Below are 20,125 nucleotides of genomic sequence, written 5' to 3' on the forward strand. Positions count from 1 at the left end.
AGCTTTGCCTTGGAGCTGGGCTCTGAGTCACGGAGCGGACCGTGGCGGCCTCTTCCTACCCACATCATGAAGACTGACAGCTAACTCCCTATTCTCAAACCGGAAAAAGAGCTGTCAGTCTTCATGCAGCGGGTGGGGAGAGGCCGTCACGGCCCGCTCCGTGACTCAGAGCCCAGCTCCAAGTCAAACCTCAAAGTGTATCTATTCTGAAATGCTGCAGGTTCGGCCAGCATGAATCTGATGACAGAGTCCCTTTAACCTGATTATTTGTCTACCAAGAACACAGATACAGTTGAAATGTTAGTTTCATGTGAAGAAATGAAATGTGCAGTAAAAAATAAAAAATGTTTGTTTTTTGCATTTTCCATATATGACAAGGACACATTTTAAAAACACATAATTGGATCACAACTCCATACATCTAAATACATTTCTTTTTTATTAAATCAGGTTTTATTTAAGTTTTTGAATGGTGTCACATATAAAACAACAGTGAGGTAAATGGAGGCAAGCATAGAAGATATCGTAGTACAAAGTTAAAACAGGTTCTTTGGCATAATATAAAAGAACATTATAGGATTTGTCTCTGTAAGGCGTCACAAAGGGTTTAATTAGTTTTTACAACAAGAGTCTTCAGAAGAAGTGAGCCTCTTATTAAATCTGCACTCCATTAGAAATTAACAACAAATAATAACGGACTAAAGACACAGACACAGACGGGGGGGGACGAGACTGGAGGGTAATGTAGCTAAAGGGGGTGAGGTGAGGTTGGGACGGAGGGGGGGGGGGTGCTTGTCAAGGCTATGTTTAGGGGTCCTGCCCCAAGTGACATCCGACAACAAAGCGTACTCGTTGCCAAGTATCTTATGGCCTCAGGGCCTGCGATATACGTAGAGTATTGGATACGTCACCGGGAGCCGGGGTTCCCCATCCCTGAAATGTCCAGTGTTAACGTCTCTCCGTGAAAGGCAGAGTCGGCGTAGACCTCCTCATGTAGGGGGGGGGGGGACAGGTAGGAATGTTTCTGTACGGTTGTCAGGAGAGTATTCTCCTCTGTGTTGTCTGTCCTCCCAAATCAAGGGGCACGTCTCAGCTCTCTCCATGGGCCCCATCTAAATACATTTCTGATTGCAGGTTTGCTGTCATCCATTATGTTCAATATGCTAAGTCAGAGATGTCTGATACAAAATACATACACACAGACAACATCATAGAGGGGGTTCGAACTCATAACTGTGATGTAGCTCTCACCCCGTACTGGATGTGTGGGCAGCAGCTGCAGCAAAGAAGAGAGAGCCTGCTCCAAACAGAAGGAAGTGGGTGGAGAGAGCCAGACAGCGGGTGGTCTGTAACTGGGAAGCGGGTTTGCAACCATTAGGGGCCAAATCAGTCGGGACTGTGACCAGAGATATGGGCATCATGTCTGCAACCCTGAGAACCATCCTGAGTTTGTTGTAAAGCAAGTACTGTACCTCTCTTCTGAAGAAAACAGATATTCTGTTGCACTTAATAGTTCCTGAGTATTAACAGGCAGTTGGCCGATTTGGGTAAATTTTAAAAGTTTTAGGGCTCCCATGGGATGGAAATGATGCAGAATTTCCACAGCAGAAAATTCTGTGGCAAATTCTGCAGCATTTCTGTGTCCCAAATAGAGTGCAGATTTTGACTTGAAATCAGCTGCATATATGTAGCTGATTTCAAAAGACACAGTGCTACTCCTCACTGCCAAAATCTTCACACTGTGAATTCTGGTACCCTGTGGCCACTAGTGAGCGCCATGCCGCTGCTCAGGTGATGGCTCTTCCACCTGAAAGAGGTTTTCCTTGAGTTTCTAGCCTTGTTCTAGAATAGTGCTTCTCAATTCCAGTCCTCAGGCACCCCCAACAGGTCATGTTTAAAGGATATCCTATACCTGTAAACGTCTGAGTCACTGACAATAATTACAACACCTGCACAATGCTGAGGAAATCCTGAAAACATGACCTGTTGACGGTCTCTGAGGACTGGAGTTGAAAATCATTGTTCCAGAATCATACAATAGTAGGATTGGAAGCGACCTCCAGGGTTATCGGGTCCAACCAACTGCTCAATGCAGGATCACTAAATAATCACTAAATAATCAAGACTTTTATTGATGTAAAAAATTTACTACTTCCCATGGTAACCTGTTCCATTCACAGATCACCCTCACTGTCAGAAAGTGTTTTCTAATATCTAATTTGTGTCTCCTCCCTTTCAGTTTCATCCCATTGCTTCTGGTCTTTCCTTGTACAAATGAGAATAGGGCTAATCCCTCTGCAGTGTGACAGCCCTTCAGATATTTGTAGACCGCTATTAAGTCTCCTTTCAGCCTTCTTTTTTGCAAGCTAAACATTTCCAGATCCTGTAACTGTTCCTCATAGGACATGGTTTGCAAACTGCTCACCATCTTGGTAACTCTTTTCTGAACTTGCTGCAATTTGTCGATGTCTTTTTAAAATTAGGGTGGCCAGAACTGGACACAGTATTCTAGATGAGGTCTGACCAAGGAGTAGGGGTGGATAACTACTTCATGTGATCTAGACTCTATGCTTCTCTTAATACATCCCAGAATGGCGTTTGCCTTTTTTGCTGCAGCATCACACCAGTGACTCATGTTCAGTCTGTGATCTATTAGGCTTCCTTCATACACACCGCTTTTTCGGCGAATAGCACTGCGCTTCTAGCTATTTTTGAGCATTTAGCGCTCCTCATCAATGATGAGGAATGCTAAATGCTGGTGTCGGCTACAGCATCACTACAGCCAAAACCGAAAGTAAAATGCGGCGGAGCGCCACAATTTAAATATGGCGCTTTCCGCAACGCATGTGTGAGAGAGGCCTTAGTATACCCAAGTCTTTTTCACATGTGCAGCTGCTCAGCTCAATCCCTACAATTCTGTATGTGATTTTTTTCCTTTTTCTTGCCCAGATGTAGTACCTTACATTTCTCCTTGTTAAATACCATTCTGTTAGTCGCTGCCCACTGTTAAAGCTTTTCTAGATCTTTTTGAATCCTCTCTCTCTTTTCCCTAGTGTTAGCTATCTCTCCTAACCTTTGTCATCTGCAAATTTAATTAATTTCCCCTCAATTCCCTCATCCAGGTCATTTATAACAATGTTGAACAACACTGGGCCTAGAACAAACCCTTGTGGTATCCCACTTGATACATTCTTCTAATTGGATGTGCAGCCATTTATGATCACTCTTTAAGTATGATCACTCAGCCAGTTGTGAATCCACCTAACAGTTGCCTTGTCAATCCCATATTTGGTCATTTTTTCAATAAGTATGGTATGGGATACTTTTCAAATGTTTTACTAAAGTCAAGATATACTATATCTACCGCATTTCCCTGATCAACCCAGTTAGTGATTCTGTCATAGAAGGAAATTAGATTCGTCTGGCATAACTTGTTTGTTACAAACCCATACTAGCTCTGGTTAATTACTCCATTTTTATCCAAGTACTTGCATACATGCTGTTTAATAATTTGTCCAAAGATCTTTCTCGGTATAGATGTCAGGCTTACAAGCCCTGTAGTTTTTTGGGTCCACCATCAGCTCCATTGAGCTAGTACTCCTCCCCTTAATCAGGCAGGATCTGCTTCTTTTATCCAGTTTCTGCCATGCCCACCAGGTATTAACACTCTGGTTTCTGCAGTCAGTATGCCTGTCTAGCAGCATCTGCAGGCCATTCTATGTACTACACTTCTACAAAATATTAACCACATACAGTGACCACATAGTGATAGAAAACAGCTCTACATTTGTACTTTTCAAACCTTATAATTACAGTGCCATTATACAAAGTGATCCTCTCTGATTGGAGTTTTTCAGTTTCCCTTTTCTTCTGCATCTAGCCCAGACTGCTATGACAATTTCTCTCAAACACAACTTGTCTCTGCAGAATTTTACACAGAGACATATTTGGCTTCTCGCTTTTCCAACCCCCTTCCTATGTTATCCACACCTCTACATATTTCACCTTTCTATAGTACTCAAATGGTAATAATGCCACCCATAGTGCCCTACACCATAGTAGTTTCCCTTATTTTTGTAACCCTTTAAACCCCACACAGTAGGTGCTGCTTAAAGTGACTCCCACACAGTAAAATTGCCCCTACTTAGCACTAATGCCTTCTTTATGTCTCCACTCAGTAACAATACCCCTTTTGCCTCCACTCAGTAATGCTGCCGCTTTAGTCCTCATTCAGTAATAATACCCCCTTTAAGAAATGATGCTCCCATTTGCCTCCCTTCACAATTAATGCCCCCAAAATTCTCTTGTATGTAATAAAATAAAACACAGGCCATACTCTTCCCCTTTGTCCTGCTCAAGCCACTGATAGTCCGTAGCGTTAACCCCTGCTTGCTACCATGTTGTGTGATCATTTGACAAACACACATGCTCACTGTAGTCAGTCCCCGGATTCAGCCTTTGTGAGGCTAGAGAATGTCCACAGTGATCATCTATGTTTGTCACATGATTGCACAATGCAGAAGTCAGTGGGGGACAATGGTGCCGACTACCAGTGGCTGGGGAGCAGTAGAGGAGGTGAGTATGGCCTACCTTTTTTTTTTTATTTATTACATCCACTTAAAAACGTGTTTCTATTGGCTCAGTGCTGCACCCCCTTGCAGCTAGGGGTCGGCGCCCGGTGCAACCGCACAGATTGCATCTAGCTAAGGTCGGCCATATTTATATGGTGACGTCATCAATGCATTTGTAGTATTAAATAAAGAACTCATATAAGAATATTTTGTAACAAAATGGAATATAGACATATGCAGTATCACACCTGATGTTTATGAGACTTGGAGCTCAACTATCCATCAATCTGTGAGGAAGAATGGGGACATCCGCCTCTAAGAATGGTGAATGTACACTCCAAATGCAGCACATGGACTGTACTTTATTATTGGTTACCTGTTTCTTTAAATAGACTGACTATTTATCTAGGGGACTGCTCAGTACTTTAAGGATATGTTCAGACATATTATATACACTGCATATTTCCTGCAAAAGATCTACATGCAGAAAATACTAAGCATCCTGTACACTCACTGTGGAAAAAAATCCATAGTGTAAATTGACTTACATTACAGATTTTAAATTCACAGCATGTCAATTTACTTCATGAAGTAAAGTTAAGAACTAGCAGGGTGCACCAAAAAGAACTATCACCCCAGCAAAAGAACTTGTTTTAATTCAAGTTTTGTGCTTCGGTATGACAGAAATTGAATCATTATGAATTCTAAACATGAGTTTGAACCTGTTCTCCTGGATTTACTTATTTGCGGTGCACAACACAAAATTACAGCCAGAAAATATAACAGGTGGGTGCACCTTGTTCACACTGTGATGCCTGCTAGAGGAACAGGAAACATAAGCCATACTATGGCAGGACAGAGACTAAGGCACAGTGACTCCGCACACCTTCTCCAGCCTCTCCAATCCTGTGTTACCTAACTAGTAATTCTAGCTTCCTTGCTAATCATATTTTATTGTGAATTATAAGTAAGGGGCTCTCCCTCAAGGGTTAAAACATTGTTATGGAGATGGACTATAAAGTGTACCAAAAATGACACCCAATTCATGGCGTGAGCTAAAATTTTCCCCAAATTTCGGTGCAGCAGTACTGAGCACGCTCAATGGATGCTTATTGATTGGATGAATGTAGGAAAAAAGTGGTTGCAAACGCAATCTCTTTTCTTAAAGAAGCACGAGACATATTTCTAAGCTCGACTCCTCTATTTTTATTAAGAATTAATCCAGCATACAATAGACGCGTTCCTCAGTATTTTAGCTGGGGACACACAGCCAGCAATGGTGTGTTCTGTTTACAGAGACTAGTGAGCTAGAGGAGCTGCTGGATTGAGAGGGGAGGTGAAGCCAAACCAGAGGGAGCCAGGAGACTGCTGGCCACAAAATATGGAGGGTAAGCAAGTTCATGGTAACCTAGGAGACAGGATCCAGACTTGAACCAAGCGGAAGACCGAGAGCGTAGGTGGAAAGAAGTGCTCCAGTTCCCCCAAGATGGCACTTTGGATTCCTGGTGTTGGTAGAAGCTGTGGGCCCTGCATAACGAGCTGTAAGTTAGGCTGACCTTATCTCAGACACTTGGTGTGCACACCAGTAGTGCCACAAATAGTTAGTCAGCCTGCCTACTGCAGGATATAGGACTTATACTTAGGACACTGCACTACTACCAAGTTTCTGATGCTTGAGCTTCTGTTCATGGACTTAGTTATTTGTTGGCTTGAAGAGAGTCAAATATCACCTGAGGTATCGAGCAAGCTTTAAAGGAATATCGCTTGGTTAAACTGTAATTGGTCTTGATATTGGACTGACCCAAACCATTAACCCCACAGGGGAACTGTGTACTATATTTAATGATTTGCACTTTTGTGAAATGGTACCATTGTTCGAAAAAGTGTTATTGAATATTATTGCCAGGTAACACTGTTGCTACAGATTACTCAGAAGATATTACTATTCCTGCATTTTAGTTAGCAGTAGATAGTGCTTAGGCTTTCGAAGGTGAAAGCTCAACTGCATACTCAATATTATTGTTCAGGGACTGGCAATCAAAACCTAGCAGGTGTGAGAAGTCCTTACAGTTTAAATTCATATATTTTTTCTGTTATTTTTTTAAAGTTCATTACCAAAACTTTTAGATCCATTAAAGTGTGACCTGATCCAGAGAAATGGTTACCCATGGGTGTATACAGCTTCTTTGTTATAGTGTGAGTGTGCAAATTCATCCTGGACTGTAGTTTCGGTTTTGTTTCTCCAATAAAGATTTAATCAGGGCTCTGGGGGATGTTGAAGAGAATGTGCCGGTGATTCTATAGTCCTGTTGTGTGTCAGGCATGTGGATGGTGTCCATTGGGTACAGGTCATTTTCTTTGTTAAAAAGGAAAGTGCCACTCTGTGATGGTGATGAGAAGGCACTTCTAATGGGGAGATTCCTCAGGTTTGGTGGCTGTTTGTACAAGACAAGAGGTAAATTTGGAAATATTTCCTTAAGTCTGTTGTCTTTGTAGAGTTTGGGTTGGAGATCAGCAGTGATTTTTCTCAAGATACTCATCTGGGACTAGAATATAACCACTGGGGGCACCCTGCTGTTCTTTTCCTTCTGCTTGCATTTCAAGAGTCTGCTCCTTGGAATCCTTGTGGCTCTATGAATCTGCTCATCTATAACCAGTGGATGGTATTCTTGTTGTAGGAAATAATTACTCAGAGATGACAGATGTTGTTTCTTGACTTTACTGTCTGAGCAGATCCTGATGTATCGTATAAGTGGTGCGAGATATGTGACCTGACTAAGAGCCCAGAGCAGTGCACCCCTGTGCAAAATATACAGACTGAAGAACCCCTAGAAGTCTTATTGATAGATTGCATCCTCATTTCTCAGTCAGTCATTGGTCACCAGTCCTATTTACTAATGACAGACTATCTTTCCAAGTTTGCAGTAGTGACTTCCACCTGACACCAAACAGCTGAATCTGCTGCACACACAATCTGTCAAGACTTAATCAGAGTTTATGGGTACCAAGAGCAAATACACTTATACCAAGTGGTTTGTTTCCAGGGAAAAGCTACACAAGCTATATGGCATTGAGTAGTTCAGGACTGCTTTGTACTATTCCCAAGGTAAAGGAGTGAGCAAGTGTTTCAACCGAAAGTTATTAGAGATGCACTGTACCCTCAAGGGTGAAAAGAAGATGTGATAGCTTGAATATCTACTCAAACTTGTCTGGGCTTATAACCACTGAGTCCATAGTACCACAGGCTACACTACTTATATGCTGCTCTTTGGACAAGCTAGTAAAGAGATTGTTGAACTAAATCTAGAACAACCAAAAGATATAACAAAACCCTCTGCCACCTCTTGGGTCAGCAAACATCAGCATCAACTACAGACTCCACTCCCCCCCCCCCCCCCCCCGTCATTGTGTGGTAGGTGTGATTGGTTGTTCATTAGAGATGAGCGAACACCAAAATGTTCGGGTGGTCGTTATTCGGAACGAACTTCCCGCGATGCTCGAGGGTTCGTTTCGAACAACGAACCCCATTGAAGTCAATGAGCGACCAGAGCATTTTTGTATTTCGCCGATGCTCGCTAAGGTTTTCATGTGTGAAAATCTGGGCAATTCAAGAAAGTGATGGGAATGACACAGAAACGGATAGGGCAGGCGAGGGGCTACATGTTGGGCTGCATCTCAAGTTCACAGGTCCCACTATTAAGCCACAATACCGGCAAGAGTGGGCCCCCCCCTCCCAACAACTTTTACTTCTGAAAAGCCCTCATTAGCATGGCATACCTTTGCTAAGCACCACACTAGCTACAACAAAGCACAATCACTGCCTGGATGACACTCCGCTGCCACTTCTCCTGGGTTACATGCTGACCAACCGCCCCCCTCCCCCCCACAGCGCACACCAAAGTGTCCCTGCGCAGCCTTCAGCTGCCCTCATGCCACGCCACACTCATGTCTATTTAGAAGTGCATCTGCCATGAGGAGGAACCGCAGGCACACACTGCAGAGGGTTGGCATGGCTAGGCAGCGACCCTCTTTAAAAGGGGCGGGGCGATAGCCCACAATGCTGTACAGAAGCAATGAGAAATAGAATCCTGTGCCACCGCCATCAGGAGCTGCACACGTAGGCATAGCAATGGGGAACCTATGTGCCACACACTATTCATTCTGTCAAGGTGTCTGCATGCCCCAGTTAGACCGGGCTTTTTAATTCATAGACACAGGCAGGTACAACTCCCTATTGTGAAGTCCCTGTCGACCCACAGCCTGGGTGGGTGCCAGGAAGCCACCGGCGGTACATAGAAATATCCCATTGCATTGCCCAACACAGCTGAGGTAGTAATGTCGTGCGTAATGCAGGTGGGCTTCGGCCCACACTGCATGCCCCAGTCAGACTGGGGTTCTTTAGAAGTGTACAGATGTATTAAAAACTCCGTGTGCACCTACAGCATGGGTGGCTCCCTGGAACCCACCGGCGGTACATAAAAATATCCCATTGCATTGCCCAACACAGCTGAGGTAGTAATGTCGTGCTTAATGCAGGTGGGCTTCGGCCCACACTGCATGCCCCAGTCAGACTGGGGTTCTTTAGAAGTGGACACATGTAGGTTAAACTCCCTGTGGACCCACTGCCTGGGTGGGTGCCAGGAAGCCACCGGCGGTACATAGAAATATCCCATTGCATTGCCCAACACAGCTGAGGTAGTAATGTCGTGCGTAATGCAGGTGGGCTTCGGCCCACACTGCATGCCCCAGTCAGACTGGGGTTCTTTAGAAGTGTACAGATGTATTAAAAACTCTGTGTGCACCTACAGCATGGGTGGCTCCCTGGAACCCACCGGCGGTACATAAAAATATCCCATTGCATTGCCCAACACAGCTGAGGTAGTAATGTCGTGCTTAATGCAGGTGGGCTTCGGCCCACACTGCATGCCCCAGTCAGACTGGGGTTCTTTAGAAGTGGACACATGTAGGTTAAACTCCCTGTGGACCCACTGCCTGGGTGGGTGCCAGGAAGCCACCGGCGGTACATAGAAATATCCCATTGCATTGCCCAACACAGCTGAGGTAGTAATGTCGTGCGTAATGCAGGTGGGCTTCGGCCCACACTGCATGCCCCAGTCAGACTGGGGTTCTTTAGAAGTGTACAGATGTATTAAAAACTCCGTGTGCACCTACAGCATGGGTGGCTCCCTGGAACCCACCGGCGGTACATAAAAATATCCCATTGCATTGCCCAACACAGCTGAGGTAACGTCAGCTGTAATGCAGGTGGGCTAAAAATTAATTTGATTACACTGTAGGCGAGGGCCCACAAAAATTGCTGTATCAACAGTACTAATGTACATCCCAAAAATTGGCCATGGCCAGCCAAGAGGGCAGGTGAAACCCATTAATCGCTTTGGTTAATGTGGCTTAAGTGGTAACTAGGCCTGGAGGCAGCCCAGTGTAACGAAAAATTGGTTCAAGTTAAAGTTCCAACGCTTTTAAGCGCATTGAAACTTATAAAAATTGTTCAGAAAAATTATTTGAGTGAGCCTTGTGGCCCTAAGAAAAATTGCCCGTTCAGCGTGATTACGTGAGGTTTCAGGAGGAGGAGCAGGAGGAGGAGGAGGAATATTAGACACAGATTGATGAAGCAGAAATGTCCCCGTTTTGGATGGTGAGAGAGAACGTAGCTTCCATCCGCGGGTGCAGCCTACGTATTGCTTACGTATCGCTGCTGTCCGCTGGTGGAGAACAGAAGTCTGGCGAAATCCAGCCTTTGTTCATCTTGATGAGTGTTAGCCTGTCGGCACTGTCGGTTGACAAGCGGCTACGCTTATCTGTGATGATTCCCCCAGCCGCACTAAGCACCCTCTCCGACAAGACGCTAGCCGCAGGACAAGCAAGCACCTCCAGGGCATACAGCGCTAGTTCAGGCCACGTGTCCAGCTTCGACACCCAGTAGTTGTAGGGGGCAGAGGCGTCACCAAGGATGGTCGTGCGATCCGCTACGTACTCCCTCACCATCCTTTTACAGTGCTCCCGCCGACTCAGCCGTGACTGGGGAGCGGTGACACAGTCTTGGTGGGGAGCCATAAAGCTGGCCAGGCCCTTAAAGACTGTTGCACTGCCTGGGATGTACATGCTGCTCGATCTACGCACATCCCCTGCTACCTTGCCCTCGGTACTGCGCCTTCTGCCACTAGCGCTGTCGGCTGGGAATTTTACCATCAGCTTGTCCGCAAGGGTCCTGTGGTATAGCAACACTCTCGAACCCCTTTCCTCTTCGGGAATCAGAGTGGGCAGGTTCTCCTTATACCGTGGATCGAGCAGTGTGTACACCCAGTAATCCGTCGTGGCCAGAATGCGTGCAACGCGAGGGTCACGAGAAAGGCATCCTAACATGAAGTCAGCCATGTGTGCCAGGGTACCTGTACGCAACACATGGCTGTCTTCACTAGGAAGATCACTTTCAGGATCCTCCTCCTCCTCCTCCTCAGGCCATACACGCTGAAAGGATGACAGGCAATCAGCCGGTGTACCGTCAGCAGCGGCCCAAGCTGTCTCTTCCCCCTCCTCCTCATCCTCCTCATGCTCCTCCTCCTCCTCCTGTACGCGCTGAGAAATAGACAGGAGGGTGCCCTGACTATCCAGCGGCATACTGTCTTCCCCCGCCCCCGTTTCCGAGCGCAAAGCAGCTGCCTTTATGGTTTGCAGGGAATTTCTCAAGATGCATAGCAGAGGAATGGTGACGCTAATGATTGTAGCATCGCCGCTCACCACCTGGGTAGACTCCTCAAAATTACCAAGGACATGGCAGATGTCTGCCAACCAGGCCCACTCTTCTGAAAGGAATTGAGGAGGCTGACTCCCACTGCGCCGCCCATGTTGGAGTTGGTATTCGACTATAGCTCTACGTTGTTCATAGAGCCTGGCCAACATGTGGAGCGTAGAGTTCCACCGTGTGGGCACGTCGCACAGCAGTCGGTGCACTGGCAGCTTAAAGTGATGTTGCAGGGTGCGCAGGGTGGCAGCGTCCGTGTGGGACTTGCGAAAATGTGCGCAGAGCCGGCGCGCCTTTACGAGCAGGTCTGACAAGCGTGGGTAGCTTTTCAGAAAGCGCTGAACCACCAAATTAAAGACGTGGGCCAGGCATGGCACGTGCGTGAGGCTGCCGAGCTGCAGAGCCACCACCAGGTTACGGCCGTTGTCACACACGACCATGCCCGGTTGGAGGCTCAGCGGCGCAAGCCAGCGGTCGGTCTGCTGTGTCAGACCCTGCAGCAGTTCGTGGGCCGTGTGCCTCTTATCGCCTAAGCTGAGTAGTTTCAGCACGGCCTGCTGACGCTTGCCCACCGCTGTGCTGCCACACCGCGCGACACCGACTGCTGGCGACATGCTGCTGCTAACACATCTTGATTGCGAGACAGAGGAGGAGGAGGAGGAGGAGGAGGAGGGTGCTTTAGTGGAGGAAGCATACACCTCCGCAGATACCACCACCGAGCTGGGGCCCGCAATTCTGGGGGTGGGTAGGACATGAGCGGTCCCAGGCTCTGACTCTGTCCCAGCCTCCACTAAATTCACCCAATGTGCCGTCAGGGAGATGTAGTGGCCCTGCCCGCCTGTGCTTGTCCACGTGTCCGTAGTTAAGTGGACCGTGGCAGTAACCGCGTTGGTGAGGGCGCGTACAATGTTGCGGGAGACGTGGTCGTGCAGGGCTGGGACGGCACATCGGGAAAAATAGTGGCGACTGGGAACTGAGTAGCGCGGGGCCGCCGCCTCCTTGATACTTTTGAAGGACTCCGTTTCCACAACCCTATACGGCAGCATCTCAAGGCTGATGAATTTTGCTATGCAGACGGTTAACGTTTGAGCGTGCGGGTGCGTGGCGGCGTACTTGCGCTCGCGCTCCAACAGTTGCGCAAGCGATGGCTGGACGGTGCGCTGAACTACACTGCTGGATGGGGCCGAGGACAGCGGAGGTGAGGGTGTGGGTGCAGGCCAGGAGACGGTAGTGCCTGTGTCCTGAGAGGGGGGTTGCATCTCAGTGGCAGGTTGGGGCACAGGGGGAGAGGCCGGGGTGCAAACCGGAGGCGCTGAACGGCCTTCGTCCCACCTTGTGGGGTGCTTGGCCATCATATGTCTGCGCATGGTGGTGGTGGTGAGGCTGTTGGTGTTGGCTCCCCGGCTGAGCTTTGCGCGACAAAGGTTGCACACCACTGTTCGTCGGTCGTCAGGCGTCTCTGTGAAAAACTGCCAGACCTTAGAGCACCTCGGCCTCTGCAGGGTGGCATGGCGCGAGGGGGCGCTTTGGGAAACAGTTGGTGGATTATTCGGTCTGGCCCTGCCTCTACCCCTGGCCACCGCACTGCCTCTTGCAACCTGCCCTGCTGATGCCCTTGACTCCCCCTCTGAAGACCTGTCCTCCTGAGTAAGCGTTGCACACCAGGTGGGGTCAGTCACCTCATCGTCCTGCTGCTCTTCCTCCGAATCCTCTGTGCGCTGCTCCCTCGGACTTACTGCCCTTACTACTACCTCACTGCAAGACAACTGTGTCTGATCGTCATCGTCCTCCTCACCCACAGAAAGTTGTTAAGACAGTTGGCGGAAGTCCCCAGCCTCTTCCCCCGGCCCCCGGGAACTTTCGAATGGTTGGGCATCAGTGACGATAAACTCCTCTGGTGGGAGAGGAACCGCTGCTGCCCAATCTAAGCAGGGGCCCGAGAACAGTTCCTGGGAGTGTTCCCGCTCCTGAGCAGGTGTCATTGTAGTGGAGTGAGGAGGCTGGGAGGAAGGAGGAGCAGCAGACAGAGGATTCGGATTTGCAGCAGTGGACGGCGCAGAACTGCGGGTAGACGATAGGTTGCTCGAAGCACTTTCTGCCATCCAGGACAGGACCTGCTCACACTGCTCATTTTCTAATAACCGTCTCCCGCGTGGACCCATTAATTGGGCGATGAATGTGGGGACACCAGAAACGTGCCTCTCTCCTAATCGCGCAGCAGTCGGCTGCGACACACCTGGATCAGGAGCTCGGCCTGTGCCCACACCCTGACTTGGCCCTCCGCGTCCTCGGCCGCGTCCACGTCCTCTAGGCCTACCCCTACCCCTCAGCATGCTGTATTACCAGTGATTTGATTTCACAGGCAGCTAATAAATTGGCGCAAGACTGCAGGACAAATATAATTTTTTCCCTTTTTTGAAAACGAAAGGCCCCGCTGCCTCTAGTGAATGTATAATCTAAGTTTAATAACTGTGCTGTTTTCCTGCTAATGTGTCACAGAACGTGAGGGTAGCAGAGTTATTAACTGTGGCAGAGCAGGTATTTTTTTTCCCAATTAAGGAAAGCAAATGGCGAAGCCAGGAGTAAAACGTAGCTGGGTGCGTCTGATTTTTACAGGTTGCACACGCAGCCGACACGTGTCCACCGCCCTTAGGACGGACAGAGGCAGGACAAATAGAATTATTTTCCGTTTTTTTGCACCAAAAGGCAGCACTGCGTATATTCTATGAACATGAGAAGTTTAATAACTGTGCTGTTTTCCTGCTAATGTGTCACAGAACGTGAGGGTAGCAGAGTTATTAACTGTGGCAGAGCAGGTATTTTTTTTCCCCAATTAAGGAAAGCAAATGGCGAAGCCAGGAGTAAAACGTAGCTGGGTGCGTCTGATTTTTACAGGTTGCACACGCAGCCGACACGTGTCCACCGCCCTTAGGACGGACAGAGGCAGGACAAATAGAATTATTTTCCGTTTTTTTGCACCAAAAGGCAGCATTGCGTATATTCTATGAACATGAGAAGTTTAATAACTGTGCTGTTTTCCTGCTAATGTGTCACAGAACGTGAGGGTAGCAGAGTTATTAACTGTGGCAGAGCAGGTATTTTTTTTCCCAATTAAGGAAAGCAAATGGCGAAGCCAGGAGTAAAACGTAGCTGGGTGCGTCTGATTTTTACAGGTTGCACACGCAGCCGACACGTGTCCACCGCCCTTAGGACGGACAGAGGCAGGACAAATAGAATTATTTTCCGTTTTTTTGCACCAAAAGGCAGCACTGCGTATATTCTATGAACATGAGAAGTTTAATAACTGTGCTGTTTTCCTGCTAATGTGTCACAGAACGTGAGGGTAGCAGAGTTATTAACTGTGGCAGAGCAGGTATTTTTTTTCCCCAATTAAGGAAAGCAAATGGCGAAGCCAGGAGTAAAACGTAGCTGGGTGCGTCTGATTTTTACAGGTTGCACACGCAGCCGACACGTGTCCACCGCCCTTAGGACGGACAGAGGCAGGACAAATAGAATTATTTTCCGTTTTTTTGCACCAAAAGGCAGCACTGCGTATATTCTATGAACATGAGAAGTTTAATAACTGTGCTGTTTTCCTGCTAATGTGTCACAGAACGTGAGGGTAGCAGAGTTATTAACTGTGGCAGAGCAGGTATTTTTTTTCCCAATTAAGGAAAGCAAATGGCAAAGCCAGGAGTAAAACGTAGCTGGGTGCGTCTGATTTTTACAGGTTGCACACGCAGCCGACACGTGTCCACCGCCCTTAGGACGGACAGAGGCAGGACAAATAGAATTATTTTCACTTGTTTTACAAGCAAAAGGCAGCACTGCGTATATTCAATGAATAATAACTGTGTTGTGGCCCTGCCTATACAATTCTTTCCCTGCAGTATCAATGGAGGGTGCAATGCTCTGCAGAGGCGATTTTGAGAAGCACAAAAAAATGCAGCACAGCTAACAGCAGCCTGGACAGTACTGCACACGGTTAAATATGGTCCTAGAAAGGACCGTTGAGGTTCTTGAAGGCTACACTCACTCCTAACACTCTCCCTGCCTATGCAGCACTTCTGTCCCTAATGCCAGGTGCAACGCTCTGCAGAGCCGATTTTGAGAGAAAAAAAAATTGCCACTGCTAACAGCAGCCAACACACAGCTATCAGTGGCCCTAATAAGGACCTTTGGAGGGTCTTGAAGCCTACACTAACTACCAATTCTTTCCCTACAGCAGCTCCGGTACAAACAGCACTGTCCCTCATCTAACTCACACGGCATCTGAGGCGAACCGCGGGAGGGGCCGACTTTTATGTTCGGGTGACACCTGATCTTCCCAGCCACTCACAGCAGGGGGGTGGTATAGGGCTTGAATGTCACAGGGGGAAGTTGTAATGCCTTCCCTGTCTTTCAATTGGCCAGAAAAGCGCGCTAACGTCTCAGGGAAGGAAGTGAAAGTAACCAGAACACCGCATGGTGTTCGTTACGAATAACGAACATCCCGAACACCCTAATATTCGCACGAATATCAAGCTCGGAAGAACACGTTCGCTCATCTCTATTGTTCATCAGTATTTTGCACTTGGAAAAACTCCTTCATATGCATTTTGCCTTTCCTATATGCTGCTGGAAACAGGGGCGCAACTTGAAGCATCTGGGACCCAATGCAAAACCTGTAAAAGGGCCCCCAACTATAATGCTTTATTCATAGTACTGGGCTCCCTATATGGAGAAGAGAGGCCATATGGGCCCCCTAAGGGCCCTGGACCTGGGTGCAACTGCATCCCCTGCACTCTCTATAGTTACGCCGCTGTCTCCAATCTTAAAGGGGTTTTGTCATTAAAAAAAATATCTAAACTTACCTATCCCTTCCCTGTCAGTCTTCTTATTACATCTTATCCTGGTTGAGCTTCTCCAGTGCCCTAGGTCAGCTCACTGCAGGCTGGGCCCAGCTTGTTACAAGGACTGCTTATCACAAATTCCTTCCGGCTGGGTCAGTGAAGGTCACATCGCTGTGCGTCACTGCCTAGGAAGGAATTGTAATCTATTTCAGAGACAGCTCCCATGAGCAATCTCTGAAGAAGATAGGCAGTCCTCCTGCTGGCCTGTGAGCTGTGACATAACGTACATTGGAAGACTGCCAACCAAATGTACGTAACCTCACAGGAATGAGAAGAATCAGGCAGCTTGAGGTGAAGTGAGCCCCCTGGACTGCAGGAGACAGGAGAAGGCAAGGGAGGTGAAGATCTGGTAAGTAGAATGATGGGGGAGGAATAGATAAGTATAGCATTTTTCTTTTTTAGTGACAGAACCCCTTTAATGTCTTCCTCTTTATCATATGCAGCTTTGAGATAGGGTAACATTAGGGACTTGACAGGGCTGTTTTAAAGTTGATCCTTATACACCAACCAGCCATCTTATGAAAAGCACGGAAGGTGAAGTGAATAAAATTATTTTACAATAATGTTACCTGTCAATTTGCAGGATATATTGGGCAACAAGCAAACAGTCAGTTCTTGTTGTTGATGTGTTGAAAGCAGAAAAAATGGACAAGCATAATGATCCAGGAGAATCTGACAAGGGCCAAATTATGTTAGCAAGAAAACTTGGTCCAAACGGTCAGTCTTGTGAGGTGTTCCATGTATATGGTGGTTAGCACCTACCAAAGTGATCCTAGGAAGGTTACATGGTCATCAGAGTCCAAGGCTATTGATGTACCTGAGAGGAAAGACCAGCCCACCTGGTCCAGTAGGAAGGCACACAGAGGGGGGGGGGGGGGGGGGGGACGGACGACTTTATTAAGACTAGCAGTTCAAACACTGGTTTTAATATAATTCCTATTAGAATAAGATGTGTCTAATTTATGAAGAGTCACATATTTCTTCATACATTAGATGCATCTTGGGCCCTCCATGATCCTAAGCAGAAATCTGCATCACCCGTGAACTGAAGTAGCTTTCTGGTATAATTTATGCCAATTTCTAGTGTAGGTTATATTAAAATATGTCAGGCTGTCATGCCCCTCATGGCAGGCTAGACCTACTTTTTTAAATGTGATATAAAATTAAAATGTTACAATTTTTTGTGCAAACTATGCCTGCATCACAAATTGTAGCTTTTTATGCTAGTTTTAGCATGTTAAATCACCTCAGTGTACAGCAGCTTGTTGTGTATGAAGCTGCTTAGCCGCAGGCCAATACTGAGCCTCGTACATCATTGAATGTCTGTGATTGGCTCATCGAGAGCTGGCTCTGATTGGCTGAGCTAGTGCTTGAGAACCAATCAGAGCAATCTCTTGCTGGAGGCAGGGTTTTCAATCCCCGTTACCAGCAAGAAATGCTCTGTCGGTGCTGACATCTGCAAGCAAGCCTGCAGGAATGCCGGAGAGCAATGGGATGGACCCAGTGGGTGCCTACTAGGTTAATATTGTGGGTTTTTTTTTTACGTAGTCTAGCTAGGGCGTTCAATGCTGTCAAAAATGCAGAACCAAGTTGTGCCGTATTTTCAGCAGCGCTAAAAACTCTGCCCAATCGAGCAGCTGTCTGCGCCCGTGTGAGTGGTCCTATTTGAAACAATGGGAGTGTTGTGACATGATTAGAGCGGTGCTGAAAGCGCAGCGCTAATCGCAGGAAGAAAGCACCTGTGTGAGGGGGGCCTTAGGCAGCTGGTTTCAGTGATACAGCTGATCGGTGTATGTAGCTGTTATTTCGCTGTTGAGTCTTCCAGTTACTGGAGATAAAAATTCATATGGAGTATGCATAGGGCATTGAAACAGTTAAGGCAGGAAGGAATGCAATGTGCCATAGGTCTAACGAGTAAATTAAAGAGAATTTCCACCCAAAATGTAAAAGATTTCAGAAGAGGCTTCCTATGTTGTACAGCTGCCTACGCAACCAGACTGTAAAACAAGAGTATACTCCAGCACATCAGGAATGAATAAAAGCAAACTTTATTCTATCAACTATAAAAACTGCAGATATGCACACTTCCCTGGACGTCTGATGGGCCTTAATGATAGCATAGTCTATAGTCTTTCTAGGTAAGCAGGCTGCCTGCCCTCCTAGCTGTTTCTCCAACCATTACTTCTGTTGAAAATATCATAACTATAATCATCACTGTAGGTACACCAATAGTGAACAAAGATCTGATGATTAGACCACATTTAAATCTACAATTTTCATTTCCATTTTTTCCTTTTGATGGAAACGTATTATATCTAGAGATGAGCGAGTATACTCGCTAAAGGCAATTGCTTGAGCATTTAGCGAGTATCTCCCCCGCTCGAGACTGCAGGTTCGGGTGTTGGCAGCGGGCACGGAGCTGCAGGGGAGAGCGGGGCGGAACGGAGGGGAGAACTCTCTCTCCCTCTCTCCCCCCAGCTCCCTCCTGCTGACAGCCGCTACTCACTGCTCCCCCGCGCCGGCACCCAAACCTGCAGTCTCGAGCGGGGGAGCAGTGAGTAGCGGCTGTCAGCAGGAGGGAGATGGGGGGAGAGAGGGAGAGAGAGATCTCCCCTCTGTTCCGCCCCGCTCTCCCCTGCAGCTCCGTGCCCGCTGCCGGCACCCGAACCAGCAGTCTCAAGCGGGGGAGATACTCGCTAAAGGCAATGCTCGCTCGAGCAATTGCCTTTAGCAAGTATACTCGCTCATCTATAATTATATCCCATTTTGCGCAAAAAGTATATGGAATGAACACAGACTACAGATATGGCCTTATAAATTAGCCCTGTAGGTGCGTGTATACCTGCCTTCTGTCTTACCCTTGAAAAAAGCAATGTTCTCTTTGATAAAGTCAAGCAGAACATTCTGTGCCCCTATAATTACCACAGAAAAATACATATATACTCACCATTTTTTACTTAACATAAGGATTATACTAAGTGGATTCCATGTTGAAAATCACTTCCATATGTAGTGGCAGAAGTATATATATATCCGGCCCCTCCATAACTGTCATGTATGTCATGTCTTTTATGTGGATGCTCTTTGCAAATTGTCTTGTCTTTAGTTATGTGCATTGCACAGCTGCAGCGTGTAAGAGGTTATTATCTGTGAATGTCCTGGATATGTCTGGAAATTGTAACTAATTGTCCTGTCACGTGGATATGTAAGGTATAAATAGGAGTGTAAGGTGGGAGTGAGGAGTTCCATTTTTCTTCAATGTTAGTGTATGGAGGGAGAGTGCCGGCCACATGGGGGTACCTTCAACCCTCATATGGTGAAGGATGGAAAAGAAGGAGAGGTTCCCAAATGAGTTAACCCAAGGACCCCTACCCTAGGAGAGAAAGAGAGAAGGAGCCTGACGTGCAGTGTTCAGACACCTGTCTGCAAGTGAGTGTCAGTGGAGTGTTATGTTCGCCTTCAGTTGTGCGTGTCCAGGAGCGAAGTCATATAGATAACTTAGACTGTAGGCCCGGTGTCATCCTGTGTTCTCCTACCTGACCTCTTTAACCCGTTCTTCCTGCACTGGAGTGTGAAGTTATAATCTCTAAAGTAAAGTTCCAGTCTCTGACCATTCCCAATGACTGAAATTGTCAAATATCTGTGTGTGGACTTTCTTACTTTTCCAGTCGGACATCCTGTGGAGTAAGGAATGGTGGTATCACCCATGACATCTTTATTAAAACCCACCACAGAATTTATTCAGGTAACCACTGTCATAGCGTTGCCTGGAAGAGAACTAGCGGTGCCTTGGCCAGGGTTGCCCGCATCCCTTAGAGGAGGAGTTTGGTAGTGCCATGACAACCCCCAACAACTACCCCACCATGTCCTCAGTGGTGGGCCTCGTGTCTCGGTCACTG

The sequence above is a fragment of the Eleutherodactylus coqui genome, chromosome 1, assembly GCF_035609145.1.
Source record: "Eleutherodactylus coqui strain aEleCoq1 chromosome 1, aEleCoq1.hap1, whole genome shotgun sequence".
In the NCBI taxonomy this organism is placed as follows: domain Eukaryota; kingdom Metazoa; phylum Chordata; class Amphibia; order Anura; family Eleutherodactylidae; genus Eleutherodactylus; species Eleutherodactylus coqui.